The sequence below is a fragment of the Astatotilapia calliptera genome, chromosome 15, assembly GCF_900246225.1.
Source record: "Astatotilapia calliptera chromosome 15, fAstCal1.2, whole genome shotgun sequence".
In the NCBI taxonomy this organism is placed as follows: domain Eukaryota; kingdom Metazoa; phylum Chordata; class Actinopteri; order Cichliformes; family Cichlidae; genus Astatotilapia; species Astatotilapia calliptera.
In genome coordinates this window covers 21,200,031-21,212,735 of record NC_039316.1, presented here as the reverse complement: position 1 = coordinate 21,212,735, position 12,705 = coordinate 21,200,031, and the positions used below count along the sequence as shown (strand labels likewise).

At 42.2% G+C, this 12,705-nt stretch overlaps 1 long non-coding RNA gene across 1 annotated transcript; it reads right to left on the bottom strand.

Annotated features, from left to right (window-relative positions):
• Positions 1-738: 738 nt before the first annotated feature.
• LOC113037167 (uncharacterized) lies at positions 739-8,702 on the bottom strand. Its single transcript, XR_003274594.1, has 3 exons — positions 8,563-8,702; positions 1,738-1,923; positions 739-1,314 (listed from the first exon to the last, which is right to left on the bottom strand). It is a non-coding gene; the product is annotated as an uncharacterized LOC113037167 (long non-coding RNA).
• Between the last annotated feature and the right edge of the window lie 4,003 nt (positions 8,703-12,705).

The following is a 12,705-nucleotide window of genomic DNA, read 5'->3' as shown; positions in this document are numbered from 1 at the left end:
ATCCAATTAACAGCAAACCCACTCAGAGTTCAAGCGCCAGAAGGGGACAGAGAGGGAGGAGGGCGGCGCTGGAAATATCTGGGGAGATGAAACAGCGGGAGAGAAACAAATCACACCATCTTTCAGGGTTCTTATTGAGAATCCTCTTGCTCCTTTTGTGACATTCAACAATAGCATTGTTCTCTGAGAAGGGAAAGGCAGCGAATATCACCTTTATCTGCTGAATACACAATTCCCCAACAGCACCAAGACGGCGAGGAAGAGCCCTCCATCTCCCCTTTTTCCTTTTTAATCTAATTTCTCAGTCACGTCGGGTCACTCGAGTAGCAGAGACTCGCTTCTCGCTTGATGCCTGAGAAATGAAAACAAAGACATGTTTGCGAGCACGTTTTTTCCCCCGTCTCTCTCTCTTTCTCTTCCTTCATCCTCTGTTGATGCAAGGACACAGTCATCACACACAGACACTGAATAGATGAGGCAGTGACAGCTAGGGCTCGACTGTGCTGCAGGAGGATATGGTAATGTGAACCAAATGAGTCTCATACCCACGGTGAGTGGCCCTCGAGACAGATCCCTTCCTATGAAAAGGGTGTTGAAACATACGGTAATTGCTTCAGTGTCGTTTGGCAGCGGTGTACCTCCTGACTTCAGGAGCTTTTTATAGACAGGGTAATTCTCCATTATTCTGCCAACGATATATTTCAAACGAGAGGGGAGGGGGGGGGGGGGGGGGGGGCACGACGCACACTTAAAAACTTGAAAAGTGATAAAAAAAAAAGGGAAAATAGGAGGGTGGGGGGTGACTTCCAATGGAAATAATTCATGTGCTGGTTTAACGGCCGCACAAAGACGCATTGTGACTCGGGGCTTTTATTTTCCCCCCATTCTGTTCATACCTAATAAATAATTTTGCGACTGAAGTGAGAGCAGTGTGTGTGACAGTTACAGGTCGCGAGGTGCTACGGTAACAAACAGATAAATAAATGGAGCCGGGCAGACTCTGGTCTTCTGGCTCTGAATTATTAAGAAACTACAGGCAAACAGCAGACGGTGAGTGGAGCAGATGAGCTTTTAGTCTTTTCTGCATCTTCGACATGTCCGAGGTTTCAGCACAGACCATCTCTCGACGTTCTCCTTTTCATGGCGCGCTGATTTGTGGTGAGATTTTGACACAAAATTGCCACCGATCACCCACGCAGGCAGGTTCTGACGTATGAAGTGCCTCCAACACATGTCTGTTTGCAGATGCTTCACCTTATAAAGATCACCTTCGTGGTTCCGATCATTAGGCAGTGATGAACGCTTCACTGCTGCCTGAGAGAAGAAAGGGAAACAGGAGGTGTTGGGTGGCTTTGAGCATCACCGTGTAGAAACGTTTTACTTTGAAGTGAAATATTACAGACGCTCAGGTGGAAAATTACACATCACACAGGTACAGGGACTTGATTTCAAAGAGTCCAGCAGAAATCTGGATTTGCTGGCTGTTATTTTACAGTGTACTTAGAGTAATCTGGGATAGTCAGAGCGTGCTTGTGCAAAATATTCGGCAGTATAACACAATGGTGTAATTTTAGTATCCATATTGCAGTCTACATAAACAGAGGAAACCACATCAGATGTCCACAGAAGTCTAAATATCAAAAATAACTGAAATTTAAATAAATTAAAACGTTGTACTATACTGTAAACAAAACAGTAGCTTCCTGTTATTATAGTTTTCCACATTGGTGCATTCACCTTTATAGATGCGGAGCCGTATATGAGCACACCGAAATCAGAGCGGTGGCTACAGTGCAGGTGTTGCGTGTTATCACGTCTCTGGTTTGGGCAAAGTGGCATTTAAGGGTTTTTGTGTTTCTCTTTTGATCAGGAGGCAGTTTTCTCTGAGGTTGAGGTCAAGGGCTGAGTGAAGTGGAGTTCCTCCTGAAGCAGAAGTTGGAGAGGCAGAGAGCAGAAATAAAACAGTTACACTTGGAAAAAGCCAGTTTTACATTGCTGAGATATCTACAGAAAGGTCTGCAGTCTGTCTCTGTGTGGTATGTCTGCAATGTTTTTACTGACTCAATAATGGTGTTTTTTACAGTATTACACAGTTAAGCTGCGCTACAAGAGAGAACTGACAACAAAACAGCCGACCTCCTCAGAGGCATGCGAGCTCCTCGTCTCGGTACCAGACTGCATATTAACTCTGTGCAGAGTTTGTTGGTTTACATGCAAAAAAAGTAAATCTGTTTTTCAGGGTTAATGAAAGCTGTGCTCACACAATACGGGCAAATGAAAGGAAAAATAAATAGAAATAATACAAATGAGTTTCATGTTTAATTTGAAATTTAAAAATTCCAGGTCCGTTTCATTTATTTAATGGCTCTACAGCATGTGGAGCAGGGAAATTATTTTACTGCTATTGTTAAAGAATAATCATCATCACCATTGCATTAATAATATAATCTGTAGTTTATATTGCATTCAGAGGTTGAACAGTGTGTGTCTTTCAGAAAGACTAAGTCACAGGCTGACAGGAAACAGGCTTGCAGAGAGTTTGCAGAAGTGAAACCAGTCTTAGGTTATTCTGAGCAGCAGGCCAGACGAGGCCATTTGAATTCCTAGGTTATTCAAATTGATCATTGCTTTAACAATGTAACAGATAGCTTTAAGATGGCCTTAAGATGTTTATGCATACAAGTTATTATATTAATTTTGTATTCCAGGTGCAGTTATAACTATTTTATACATATTGCATATCTGTGCTTATTTGAGTTGATGTTCAGGTTCATTAATGGTCTAAAGCTTCACTAGTGAGAGTGTCTAGATGATCCATCCAAGATCTTCTGGACCAATGGTTGTTTGTACTCTCCTTCCTCAATTTTTGAACCTTAACAAGCATCACACAGGGGGCTGCTGTAGAGCCGTGCCCTCCCAGCTGCTTCCCCAACTTCATGCCCATGACTTTCAGGAGAGTTTAAGTTAGAGCGATGGCTGAAATCACTCCTGTGCAGTAACACAAGTTATTCTTCTGTATTTATTTTTGAACACAGCTCTGTACACAAGCTGTAAGTGTAACAAAACAAGTAGCTAAACTTACATAAACCACAAGCTACACAGACCACCGTCGCACATATGACAGCATCAAGGACAAAAAAGCAACAAACAAGCAAACAAAGGAGGGGGGATAACTGTGTGCGACTCCCACCATACATTACTCTCACTCGCAGGTATACAATACACGTAAATTAGAAAGTAATCGTCCAGTGTTGAGCAATAAACATATTCCCAAATGTCCTGCAGAGGGACACTCATGAACCGTCCCCAACAGTCTCCACCAAAGGGGGAAAGTCTTTATTAGCAGGAACGTTTCTGAAGGAGCCCCAGATGCTATCAAAGCCTCGTTGCTCGTCCGTGATTGTGTCGGTGAAATCCATTTACTTAAACTGGGTCTGTCCACATCCTTCCAGGCAGCTGCAACGCTCTCCAGCCCTATGTCAGCATTTGGGAACCTTTTGTCTCATTTATACCTGAAACTTGCCGCAGTTTTTTTTAGATAATGATACAATACATTTTTCGGTTTTGTTTTTGTGGATATTTTTTTGTACTTCATTTTCATCTGGGTTATTTTCACAAACGTAACTGAAGACACACACACACACACACACACACACACACACACACACACACACACACACACACACACACACACACACCTTTAGCATTTGACCTGTTAAACACAAGGGACCATAAATGTGTCAGGAATAACATTTATGATATTTATCGTACTGCTTTTCTTATTTTGCTCAAATGTTAGAAGAAAGCTTAGAGGCTGGCAGAGCTCCTCTCTCCTTTGCTTCACAGCGACTTGGCCATGCACTGTGGTTTTCTGGCAAATTTACCATTTGAAAAGTCAGAGGATCACCAAAGCTGCAACCGCGACTCCTGAGGGACAGTGGATGCCCGCACCAAATATAATAGAAATCCACCCAATATGGTAGAAAATGTCGGCCTCACAGAGGTGCTAAAGGGAACAACTGAGGGGATCAGCAGCAGTCAGAATCCTCTGTGGAGCATGTGTGCCTCTGCCAAGTTTAACAGCAGTGCGACCGTGTGGACCATCCCTGGAGCCACGTCAGTAGTTAGAACTGCAACAGAACACCACAAATACTTTAATTTGACTTGAAAACATCCTTTTGCCAACAATAGATTTTCATTTCTGCTCTCTCCGGTTTTTGTTTCCCCAAAGCGCACTGTGTATAAAAGTTTAGTGAAATATAGATTAACAGTCTGCACTACAGTAATGAATCTGCCTGTTTTTAATTGTGTACACTTTTGAATTTTAATAGGTTGAAACATCAACCTCCCTCGAGTAATTTGGGAATCTGTTTTGTCCCTGGAACTACAGCCGTGTCCCAGCCCAGCATCCGAAAGAAAAACACTGCATTAGATAATCGCAGTGTGCCTATTGAAGCCAAATGTGCAGACAAACCCGATGGTGGAGATAATTAAAGGGTAAATTCAGCTCAATATCTCTGAGGGTTTTTTTAAGGCAGTTAGAAAATGAGAGCACCCTTAAAAGCAAAAAATAAATGATATTACACCGAATGTCAGCAAATGTCAGAGCTTTGAGTGCATCGCAGGCCCAAGGCTACGCTTTTAGACTTTTCCTGCTGTCGAGCTGAAAACAGAGGCAGACGTTAACTCCTTTTTGCATGCCTTGATATTACATATCCCCTCGCCTCCCTGCCAAATATTAGGCTGGAAATGATGGAATATTAGAAATGCTTTTTAAACATTTTCTAGGCGATGACTCTCCAGGCTCCGACTTCCATAAGTGCACATGGATGTAAGGAGAATACTGCAAGGAGAAGTGGAACAGTGTTTGTCAGAGAGATTAAGTTAACATAAACAAGAAAATCGTGTGAGTGAGAAGCAGCTCGCAAACGATTTGGCTGCCGGTCGACATGTAACGTTGACCAGACCGATCCGTTGCGTGGCACTCGGCGAGGAAAGTAAATCTCGCCGGCTCATAGGATTTGACACTGATCCAGGTAAGAAGATGGCAAACTTTCAAAACACAGCAATCCAAACAGCTTTAAAACGTAAGGAGAAAAGCACTGCTGAAACTCAAACTTCCTGACAGCTTATGGAAGAAATGACTCACCCGTGCGGGCTGCCTTTTTTACCTAAACAACTCGGGGTATCCACCCCTAAAGTCACTAATAGTCAGACAAATCAAATCTAAAGTAGAACACGTTATCGCCGTAAATTTTGAGGCCCGTGTTCATAAAGAGCCGACGACCTCGATACAGTCCAGCAGTTCTCACAACTTCCATCACAGCTCTGCTATCTCTGCTACACTTTATTGCTCCCAGATGCTATAAACTGTGCGGCCGCGTTGTCAGCCGAGGTGACGATGAAAATCGCACGACGGCTCCATTCGCACTGACAGTCAGTCAGATCTCGCGTACAGTATCATAAACATGCTCTTATCAGGGCGAGCCGCTGACGGCCTCGTTCACAGCGCGTCAGCTGCGCCTCCACTTCACACACACTTTTTCATGCGTACCAGGCGTTCTGTTATTGCTCCTGCTGTTTGAAAAATGACAGGCCTGTATTTGTTTTTGCATTTTACATATAACCTGTGCTGCACGCAGAAACCCGTGCGTGGGCGTGGGCGTGGGGGAGCGTTTCTCCACAGGACAAGTATACAAATGTGTGTGTGCAGGCATTCTGTTTCCTGTCAGGCTCTGCGGCTCCTTGGAAGCAAAGTCCATCAGGCAGGCAGGCGCTGCTGTGGGCTTATTGAATGCTGGTTCAGGCCTGCAGGGAGGGAACGCTCCAGCTTACTTAATCACAGCACAAATGCCTTTATTCATCTTCAGAAGACTGCAATTAATTTCGGTGCCGGTGTCAGAACCTTTGGGGAAATCTGACCTGTTATTGCCTCTCAGAGTTGTGCGTGTTCTTTCTCTCACTCACGGTACCAGACGGGCATTCAAAACTCATTTCAAGGCTAATGTTATATTCACATTCACGGCTTCAGAGACTCTCTATAAAGTTTCTTTTGTTTCCTACGTACAATGGAGCTGTTCGTCCGCTGTCGCATACAGAGCGCCGAGCGCCGTTGAATGGAACGCTATGGAAAAACTCTGCCTCCTAACACCTAAACAATTTGTTTAATTAAAAAGTAAAACTCTGATCTGGCTCCAGTAACAAGCACAAAATGAATCCATAACTGGAAATTAAAGCTAGTTTTACGCTCTATTCTTATTTTTAAAAGCTTCTATTAAAAGAGCCAAATCAACATCACTGTTGTGCATTTACCTCTCAGCCATGTCTGTGGATTTAACTAATTTGTTCCTTTTGAAAGAGTTATTTATGTATAAGACTTGTTTTCCAAATGGCTCTCTGGCACGGCTTTAAACAGTTGGACACCAGAGTTCCTGGACATAAACTGTGCAGCAGAGAAACCTTCAGTCCTTTTCTTTCCATCATAATAATATCCACAACAATACTTTTTCAGTTTATTCTTTCTGTATTTAGTGGTGACTCAAAGAAAATACAAATTTGGGTGATCATTGTTTTACATATGGGTGACATTCGCTGAGCAGGACACGTGAAAGGATGCAGATGGGAAAGTAAAAAATATAAATGGAAACCCCCCAAAACTGGACTTATAATAAATCTGCTCCAAAAAAAACATCCAGTTGCTGCATGTGGGAAAAATTCATGCAACGTTTCACTCAAACTGGCCCAGCCAGTACAGACAGACAGTACAGAGTGCAGTATACATACACTTGGTTTGTGTCATTAAACCCTAATGGACGCTGCAAGTTCCAGTTTAAGTGCAACAGGATTGTAGGGTAGGTTTGTTTAGATGTAAATGCTTTGAAAGACACAAAATAGCATCCACTCGGCCAATCAAGATGAGACAAAGTCAGAACACTCACATGATTCATCTTTGTGTCAAAAACGATGCCTTTGAGCTATAAAAATGCCTTTTATCAATCATTCTATTGATACGTTTTGTCTGACATCACTTGCTGTCCACGGCTGTTCTCAATAACACAGCAGTAATGCAAAAGTTTAACACTACTGCCAAATACAGTGTATGTACAGAATAAGGTCATCCATGAATTTGTGATGAGCACTTCACTCCTATTCTTAAATATTTATTCATATAACTGGATTGAAAATAATTAACATGAGTTTGGTTTTGTTTTTTAATGTCATGAGTTGTGCAACATCCATGTTTGGTATGTTGATCATATTAATTTCTCTGCACATTTCCTGTCTCCACTCTGACTACTACTACTGATGATAACATGCTAATGAATGTATTAATCTCTAATTCAGAGCAATAAAAGTGTCAATAAGTTTGTCAAGAATGTCAGCCATTAGTGTACATACAGCACAGTAGGGTGTTATAATGAGGTACAGTGTTTAAAAGGAACATATTTCAAATGTATATTTTCATCATGTGACTCATTTTGAGCAGTTCTGTGGTTGTCTTTGGAAAACATAAACGAGCATCATCTGGAATTTTGAAACTTTTTAAACTGATATTGGAAATGGATGTCTAATGGAAAACAAATGTGCCGTACAGCATTCGATGAAATAAAGGATAAATACGTCCCGCCGACTCTCCGTACAAGAATTTCAGCTATTTTAACTGTTCGCCATCAAGCAGTCAGACTGTCAGAAAACCAGGGCAGCTCCTGGAAATCCCCCTCTGCACACGTCCAGCACTAAAACGGGACGTCTGATGTAAAATGCCTTCAAGCAAAGGGAATCATTCTGGATACCGTTAAACGAAACTTTCCACGCTCGCAAACTTTTACAAGTACACGAGTAGAGGAGGAGATCCAGATACACGAGCTCTTTGAGGACCTCCGAGCGGCTGCGCTGGTTCTCAGAGTGAATCATGACATGGATTGATTTAAACCTGAGAGAAACCAGATGCGACCACAGCAGTTCTGAATAACTGGAGAATTAGAAGACTACGATTTCTGCCCATACGGCTTCAATAACTGCCATAATAACCAGTGCTCTTATTATTAAAGTACTTCATGAGGGTCATATAAGGGCTTTAAACAGGAACATGTTATTTATAGAACATATGCTGGAGTCCACCACAGATAAAGGACATGGTCCCAGTTCATTCAGCGCTAAGGATATATATATATATATATGTTTGTTATATAGCTGTGATCTGGAGCTAATATGATGCCTTTACATGTTTCTTTCAGTTTGTGTTCAGACATCATGATGATCTGGCCGTCAGAAACATCTACAGACACATTTCACTTGTTCCCATCTAAAAGTAACAATGTTTCTTACCTTTTGTCTACATGAAAGTTGTAGCTCTGTGATGCAAAGCCACACACGGTAAGCTCCACACCTGACCTTTAGTTTACTTTGCTGTCACTGCTTTAAATATATTCTACTCAAATATGTTGTTTCTCTATTAAATTAGCTTATTTTTTTTTAATGTTTGTACGGAGTGCACACATATCAACACTGTGAGGTCACAGTTCTGATTTATATTAAATCATCTTTCTGCGCTTGACTTACCTGGGTGGGGGTTTGGCGTCTCCTTCCTGGTTGGTAAAAGGTGTGTCAAAGGGCTGGGGCATCTGAAGTACTGCTGACAGCCTCATCGGACTGAACCACTTGCTTTGTTGCGTGGGGGTGTTTGGAGTTTAACTGTTTTGTGTTAGTTGGTTATATGGCAGCCATTTTTGTCTTCCCCTTGTGTGTCAGATGGTTTAGCTGATTTAAGCTCCCTCGCGGCTCAGTTTGTCTTCTGTTTGTTTGAGGTTTTGTTAAGTTGTTATTTTGACTGTAGTTTGAGTTGACCTCTTTAATTGGTCTGCCTGTTTAAGTTTTTGGCTTTGTTAATTATTTTTCATATATATGGGTCAATAAAGCCCCGCCCCTCCCTGAGCCTGGTTCTGCTGGAGGTTTCTTCCTGTTAAAAGAGAGTTTTTCCTTCCCACTGTCACCAAAGTGCTGCTCATAGGGGGTCATATGATTGTTGGTTTTTTCTCTTGAATTAAACACCTGAGTCCTCTCTGCCTTACTGCTCGGTCCCTGACATACTCATTAAGCAAAGGAGCAGAACAGAAGTACTGAACAAATAAACACAGTCCATGGATTTCAAACAAACTAATATTTTAATACAAGCAGCACGTCTCCGTTTCATCACTTGATATGTGTGTAAAAACACAGAAAAGCTTCTACTCAGACTGCCCTGTATTTATAAAACATACCTTTTGTAATTTTTTGAACTGTGGTAGATGAAAATATCTGTAGTAGATGGTTGAAAAGCAGGAACTTTGCTGTCATTTAACTGTGTATCTGTGGTGCAGAATGAATGGCAAAAGAGTCTTTATCAAAAAGAAAAGGTGCAAAACTTCTGAAATTACAGCTAAAAGTTCAAAAATTCACTCCCTCCTTTACATTTTTCTTCCTGAGGGCGGGGTCTGACACCATTAATGTAGCGCACGGACGCACTAAGAAGAAGGCGATATTGGACACTGAAGATGGCGCCTGCTCACTTGAATGAATATTGTTTCTTCATAAACCAAAGAAGTTTTCTAGCTTCCAGGTTTGTTTCCATGTTGCGTTACCAGCTGCACATTTGTTCATGTTTCCTTCACTGAATGTGCCCGTACACTCCCTGTGATGGGCTAATAAAACATATATACTTGATGCAACTTTTACAAATAAGAGACTTTTTAAAAAATGTAATCGAAAAGTGAAACTCAACCTTGTCTGCAGCCAGAGGTTTCTCTTTTGTTCTGGTAGAGGGAACGATGTAAGAATACTGGACAACGGGGCGATCGTGGCTCAAGAGTTGGGCGTTCGTCTTGTAATTGGAAGTAGGGCTGGGTATCGTCACTGATTTCTAGAATCGATTCAATTCCGATTCACAAGGTCCCGAATCGATTCGATCCACGATTCGATTTAATTCGATTAGATTCGATTTAAATCTGGGAAATTTTGACAGTCAGAGATATAATTCAGATCAGGACATTTACATATTTTTGTATCTATAAAAAGGAAGCTGACACTCTCAAGACTTTATCCAAGGTGTGAGCATCACAGCAGATGCCTTTGTGTCAAAGTAGCTGAAGATAAAACACAGAAAAACATGTAGGTGATTTTCCTGGCCTGGGATTTTATAAAAATATTCTGCAGTACATCAAAAACGAAAGAAAACCATTAATTAATCAACATTACCTCTGACGTTACAGCGGTTTTATTAGAGACATGGCTAAGCATTTTGCATTTTGAATAATTTTAAAAAGTTTCAATTTGTTCAGTATTGAACAGCAGAAATTAGGTTTTCTTTTCGGAAGAATGTAAAAGGGGAAAAAACAGCGGCCGACAGCGCTGTAAGCAACAGTAGACTGGTGTAACAAGCAAGCGAATAATGAAGAAAGCGAAACTGTTCGAGAGAGAGGGGGGGGGGGGGGGGGGGAGGGAGAGAGAGAGAGCTGCGCATCGCAATGGAAGCAAAACAGTAAAAGAGTGAATTCATGACGATGTTTATGTGAAGCGTTTGGATCTTCTTTTGCTGCTGGTTCGGTCAATATTGTTTGGAGAGAGATCAAACTAACAGCTTTAGAATCAGCGCATAAAGGGCGTGAACACAAAGCGCGGACCCGGATCAGCGAGCTGTCGGCTTTCAGCCCCGACTGTGAGAAAGGCGACATCTAACTGATTCTGATCCGCGGGTCGTGCTGTGTGTTTAAGTCTATGTGCAGAATCCCTGTACCTGCTCTCATTTACTGTTTGGTGGTTCTTGAAATTTTGTGAGATGTCACCAGAGATTCTGGCATTTCGGACAAAATAAATTTATATTAAAAAATCGATTCAGGATTTTAATGAATCGATTTTACGTTATCCAAGCCAGAATAGATTTTAATCGATGAATCGATTATAAAAACCCACCCCTAATTGGAAGGTTGTCGGTTCGAGCCCCGGCTTGGACAGTCTTAGTCGTTGTGTCCTTGGGCAAGATACTTCACTCGTTGCCTACTGGTGGTGGTCAGAGGGCCCGGTGGCGCCAGTGTCCGGCAGCCTCGCCTCTGTCAGTGCGCCCCAGTGCAGCCACAGCCACAGTGGCTACAATGTAGCTGCCATCACCAGTGTGTGAATGTGTGTGTGATTGTGTAAAGTGTAAAGCGTTTTGGGGTCCTTAGGACCTTTGTAAAGCACTCTGTCAGTGCGCCCCAGGGCAGCTGTGGCTACAATGTAGCTTGCTATCGCCAGTGTGTGAATGTGTGTGTGAATGGGTGAATGACTGAATGTAGTGTAAAGCGCTTTGGGGTCCTATGGACTAGAAAAGCGCTATACAAATGCAGGCCATTTACCATTTACAACAGTTTACTCTGTAATAAACCAATGGTAGAACCAAGTTATCAATAACTCTACATCATAGATTACATAAATTCTGTTAGAACGGGGGAAAAATAGGTCTGCAAAAGCAGAAACCAGTTCCAACTGTAGTTGGTACAGTGCGGCTAATCCACACAGTCTCTGAGGTAAAACCCTCACGGTCTGACTACAGCTCCAAGTATGTCACTAGCTAATTAGCTGTTCCAACACAGCAAAAATCCCCAAGACAGAGCTGGTAACCAAAATTAGCATTACAGGAAAACATCCCTGAGCCAAAGCGACGTTACGAGTATGACTGAGAAATGACGCTTTGTTACACAGTAACTGTGGAAGAAAGAAGCGCATTGATAAGACCCAACGAGGATGATTTTTACTGTATCGCTCGTTGTTGCTTATTATTCTTTCAGTAGTTTCAATTAGCAGAAAGTATATGCAGCTTCTTTTGAAGAAGTTAAATATTTGCAGCAGTGATTGAAGTGTTTTCCCGAGGTCCGTACGGCAGCCAGCAGTCGGTTTAGAGAGCTGACAGGACAAATATCAACAAGCACGGAGGGAAAAAGTGACTCCTCCTCAGTGACTCCCAGAGGATGTCAAGTGAGACCCTGTGTGTGTGTGAATGTGGAGTGTGCGAGCATCTGTATGTGCGTGCGCAGCATGTGCGTGCATGCTGTTTATTAATGCGCACAAGTGTCTGCCAAACATCTGGCTTCACCTCAGCGTTTGAACATTTACACAGCACACACAGGTCAAGACAACAACTGCCAAATAAGTCATTTGGAGGGAGTTTATGAAAGTATCAGCATATGTTCCTGAGAGATAATCATTATTTATCCTTCACGTGGTTCCTTCCCCCATCTTTGCCCAAAATCAATTATGGATGACCCCATTTGGATCCACTCTTCCAAACACATTTTACAGCCGAGCTTGTTCAAGTCTCCTAATATTTACATTGTAATGCAAGGTGATCTGACGTTTATGTCCAAACCCACTCAGTCTTTTTCAGACAAACGATTGCCTCGGCAGCGAGCGACCCAAAGCGTACAAAAGGCTTTTCGTCTTGCTGCTGTCATGGCACGGATCCCACTCATTCTGTCGTTTCATTCTAATTACGCAGCTCTACATTTTTTAAATTGCGCCATAAAATGTGTTTCATGTAAAAAGTAAGGGCGCAGAACCCAATTAGCGCTGAAGCAATGAGAAAGCATGCTGTTCCGACTCAATAGAGTCAATTTTAACTGGACGTGGAGGTGTGTGTGTGCGTAGGCAGGAGTGAAATGAGCCACATGGGACTTGTCTCCACCTGAATTGAAA